Below are 5,335 nucleotides of genomic sequence, written 5' to 3'. Positions count from 1 at the left end.
AATTTTCTCATACCATGTGTTCAGTTTTACGTCAAAATATGATCTCAATTGTTATTGACTATTTATCACAAATAATTTAATGGGAATCAAATAAAATCATGTTATTCATATTAGGCTATCCACAACTATTCAACACTATTATCATTCTATTTTTCATATAACTTTGTCATTTAATTTATCCGGTTTATTTGGACTCTATAAAATTTAGCAAAATTTGATTTAGGCTGTGTTTGGCGCGCCTCAGCTAGTTGATAAGCTAGCTTATTTTTTGAGCTTTTTTATATTGTCGTGTTTGGTAACCCAAAGAGTAGCTTATAAGCTAACTATTTGAAAAGCTACTTAGGCTGTGTTTGGCGCGCCACAGCTAGCTGATAAGCTAGTTTATTTTTCGAGTTTTTTTATGTTGTCGTGTTTGATAAACTAAAAAGTAGCTGATAAGCTAGCTTTTTGAAAAGTTACTTAGATTAGTTTTTTAGGAGTTTTTTTTTTTTTTTTTTTTTTTTTTTTTTTTTTTTTTTTTAGATTTTCCAAATACACCCCTTAATTAATTATAGAAACACATATAGCTAGCTTTTCAGCTAGTTTTACCAAACGTTATTTTTTACCAACTAGCTTTTCAGCTATCAACTAACTTTTTATTTAACTTTTCAGCTAGTCCGCCAAACATAGCCTTAAACTAGTTTTTTAGGAACTTTTTTACAATTTTCCAAATACACCCCTTAATTAATTATAAAAACACATATTTCTTACATGTCATTTTATGTAATTTTATATATTTCAGCTAGCTTTTCAGTTAGTTTTACCAAACGTTATTTTTTATCAGGTAGCTTTTCAGCTATAAATTATTTTTTTATTTAATAACTAGCTTTTCAGCTAATCCACCGAATATAGTCTAGTAAAATAATGTTGACGGTTAAATTCGATCTTTCTACAATGTCGACCGGTTTGGATTTTTATATCTCGTTCTCGCACCTATATATTATTTAAGGAGGTAATAATATTTTAATATATGTTTGTATGTGAAGAGTATCTAATACATTTACATTGTTAAGTTTCACTATTTTAATTTATCTCCATGCCGCGGGCAACAAGTAGATATATATTGCTTTATTGCTAAGTAATTCTTCTCTAATTGTAACAAATAAAACGAGAGTTAAGACATTACGCGGTAGCGTTATTAATTTTGTTTTGACTACAGGAATAGATTTCGTGAGAAAAAAAAATTCTAACACATTATATTTATTGTTGTTTGAAAAAAAAAAAAAGTGATGTAACAACGTCACGCACACTCCATGGCACCAAGAAACAAACTACCTCATTCCTTTATTGGCTTGACACGAATTTGGTACATTGTTTGAACTTTTTTCGTGACAATGCTTTGTTGACTTAATTAAAGAATAATTCTATATAATTCCCATTAAATTTCAAGAAAACTATACTAGCTATTAAGAAAATTACACCTAGTATTTACGAATTTATATTTTAATTACCCTTTTAAAATCGAAGTTTAACGACCTATAACTATTATAACATAAACATTAAAATTTTGATTTTGAAAACAAGTTATATAGAAGTAATTAACCTCAAGTGAAAATACCTCGTTACCTGCTATTTGCTCTATTCAGAATGACATAGGTACGAAGGTACCAGGAATATTACTATAAAGACGTAAAAAGTTCCTCGGTAAATAGGAACCGAGTATAATAAATAAATATACTTTTTTAATTATTTGCATAAATACAGTATGGCAGATGAGATAAATTCCAAGTTCTTGGAAGTTTCCTTGGACGTATCTGGGATATCTTGGGTATATAAATTATAGACCGTAGCCGGGAAACAATACACAACACCATCTTCAACCCCTTTCACATTTTCCAACTTTTGCAATCAAAATGGTACAAGAATTCCAAACACACGACATCGGCATCATGTTGTACAACATAAGCAAAGCCACCCTCACAATCGCTAAAAAAAGATGGCGTCGTGCATACTTCACCATTTACTTCTCCAACACCATGGTTTCCATCGCCAAAAACATTGTCTCCAACTCACTACCAATTTCAGATATCATCTCCATCCCTTCCTATTCCGTTGTTGAAATCATCCCACATCATGTTCCCAAGAAGGGTATCAGTGTTGTGTTGGATGTTAATCCGACACAGCTCAGTGACACCCTAAAAAACAAAGACTTTGAAAAGTTGCACGAGTTTGGCGGCATCAATGGCTTAGCCAATGCGCTCCGAACTAATCTCGAGAGTGGGATGAACTCTCGAGATTTAGATAGTATTCGAACCGTGTTCGGTTCGAATACTTACACAAAGCAACCTCCAAAGGGTTTGCTTTATTTTGTTATGGAGGCTTTTAAAGATATAACCATTCTTATACTACTCGGTTGTGCCACACTTTCTCTTGGATTTGGAATCAAAGAACACGGAATTGGAGAAGGATGGTATGAAGGTGGAAGCATATTCCTCGCGGTATTTCTTGTTATCGTTGTCTCCGCAATTAGTAACTTCAGACAAGAGGGTCAGTTCCACAATTTGTCGAAAATAAGTGATAATATCAAGATTGATGTTGTTAGAGATAGAAGAAGACAAAAGATATCCATATTCGATATAGTCGTTGGAGATGTTGTGATTTTAAACATTGGAGACCAGATTTCAGCAGATGGGCTGTTCATCGACGGGCATTCCACTCTAATCGATGAGTCAAGCATGACTGGCGAGAGCGAACCAATACCTTCCGATTCCCTCCGGAATCCGTTCTTGTATTCCGGTTCCAAAGTGGTTGATGGGAATTGTCGGATGCTCGTGTTATCGGTCGGGATGAACACCACGTGGGGGAAAATGATGAGTTCAATCACTAGCGATAACAATAACGAAGAAACACCATTACAAGCTCGCCTCAACAAACTGACATCCTCAATCGGAAAGGTAGGTCTCGTTGTCGCTTTCCTAGTTTTAACAGTTATGTTAATTCGTTATTTCACGGGAAACACAGAAGATGAATATGGTAATAAAGAGTATAAAGGGAAGCGAACGAATATAAACGAGGTGTTCGATTCGGTTACACGTATCTTCTCGGCGGCGGTAACCATCGTGGTGGTGGCCATCCCGGAAGGCTTACCGCTAGCTGTCACGCTCACACTCGCGTACTCCATGAAACGAATGATGAGTGATCAAGCCATGGTTAGGAAGCTATCAGCATGTGAGACCATGGGTTCAGCCACTGTTATATGTACCGATAAAACTGGGACTTTGACCATGAATCAAATGACTGTAACAAAGTTCTGGCTCGGCCATGAGTATATTTCAAGTTCTTCCAATGTAATCGTCGAAGAAGTCCTTCGACTTCTACACGAAGGAATCGGGTTTAACACCACGGGTACGGTTTTCAAATCAGGAGATGTAACCGAATACTCCGGGAGTCCAACTGAAAAAGCGATATTATCGTGGGCGATTACAGATTTGGAAATGGACATGGAGAAACTGAAAAAGAGTTCGAGTGTAGTACACGTCGAGACGTTCAACTCAAAGAAAAAACGTAGTGGGGTTTTAATCAGGCGTGAGGCGGACCACACTATACACGTGCACTGGAAAGGAGCTGCTGAAATGGTTCTCGCAATGTGCTCAAGTTATTACGAGAGCAACGGGTGTATAACAATTATAGATGACGATGAGAGAAAAAAACTCGAGAAAACAATCGAAGGAATGGCAGCGAGTAGCCTAAGATGCATTGCTTTCGCTTATAAGCAAGATGAAACACTATCAGAAGGAGGGTTAACATTGCTAGGGATTGTCGGGCTAAAAGATCCATGTAGACCAGGAGCCAAAAAAGCTATAGAAACCTGTAGGTCTGCTGGGGTTGAAATCAAAATGATCACCGGAGACAATGTGTTCACAGCAAAAGCAATAGCCACAGAATGCGGAATACTCGAATCCAGTGAAGAAGTACATGAAGAACAAGTGATAGAAGGTGTTGAGTTTCGTAACCTAACAGAAGAAGAAAGAATGCAAAAAGTTGATAAGATTCGCGTAATGGCAAGATCTTCTCCCTTTGACAAGCTTCTAATGGTGCAGTGTTTGAAACGAAAAGGCCACGTGGTTGCGGTCACTGGCGATGGAACAAACGATGCACCCGCGCTCAAAGAAGCCGATATCGGTCTTTCAATGGGGATTCAAGGAACCGAAGTCGCGAAACAAAGCTCAGATATTGTCATCTTGGATGATGACATCGCATCTGTTTCAACTGTTTTGATGTGGGGCCGATGCGTATATAACAATATCCAGAAGTTTATTCAGTTTCAACTCACGGTTAATATCGCAGCTCTTGTTATCAACTTCATTGCTGCGGTTTCTGCGGGTGATGTCCCATTGACAGCTGTCCAGTTGTTATGGGTGAATCTGATCATGGACACTTTGGGTGCTTTGGCACTTGCTACAGAACGTCCAACTGATGAACTCCTAAACAAGCCTCCAGTTGGTAGGGTTGAGCCTCTGATAACCAACATCATGTGGAGAAACATATTTGCACAATCGATCTTTCAGATAATCATTCTGCTGACATTTCAGTTCAGGGGTAAAGAGATATTTGATGTGGATGAGAGAGTGAAGAATACGATTATTTTTAATACTTTCGTGTTGTGTCAAGTGTTCAATGAGTTTAATTCAAGGAAGCTGGAGAAGAGGAACATATTTAAAGGGATACATAGGAACAGGTTGTTTGTTGGGATCATTGGGATGACTGTTGTTCTTCAGGTTGTTATGGTGGAGTTTTTAAAGAAGTTTGCGGATACAGATAGATTAAATGGAGTGCAGTGGGGAATCTGTATTGCTATTGCAGCTCTTTCATGGCCTATTGGATGGTTTGTGAAGATGATACCAGTACCAGTGAAACCATTTTCAAAGCTAATAAGTAGCTTGTCGGAAATGTTAGTTGCAGGTGGTTTTTCACAGCTTTCTATTTTCTATGTTCATTTAATGATTTCTTTAAATATTTATTGGTAAATATTACTTCAACAATTTCATAACAAAAATTTATTTCTATTTCATCACTCTTGTATAAACCATCACAACATTTCTTAATTGGTTCTAGTCTATATATTCATTTCCTGGATTTTCATATAAGCACTATTTTGTACTAAAAAAGTGTTTGTATTGTATTATAGTTTGAAAATAAATTCAAATAGTTGTGAGATTTAACATACTACTTCAAAAAAATTAACCGATGACAAGAATATGCAATAATCATATAATGCTCCTTTTGTTATAGTTACACCATCAACAAGGGTGAAATTTCATATCTGACTTAACACTATTCTTATTGTAACTTTTAA

The 5,335-nt window shown here is 36.3% G+C and overlaps 1 pseudogene; it reads left to right on the top strand.

Moving 5' to 3' along the window:
• Nucleotides 1-1,856: 1,856 nt before the first annotated feature.
• On the top strand, nucleotides 1,857-5,050 carry LOC145017375 (calcium-transporting ATPase 12, plasma membrane-type pseudogene; annotated as a pseudogene).
• The last annotated feature ends 285 nt before the right edge of the window (nucleotides 5,051-5,335 follow it).

The sequence above is a fragment of the Lactuca saligna genome, chromosome 9 (genome assembly GCF_052625555.1).
Source record: "Lactuca saligna cultivar CGN05327 chromosome 9, ASM5262555v1, whole genome shotgun sequence".
Taxonomy (NCBI): Eukaryota; Viridiplantae; Streptophyta; class Magnoliopsida; order Asterales; family Asteraceae; genus Lactuca; species Lactuca saligna.
This window is presented reverse-complemented; position numbering and strand designations above follow the sequence as displayed.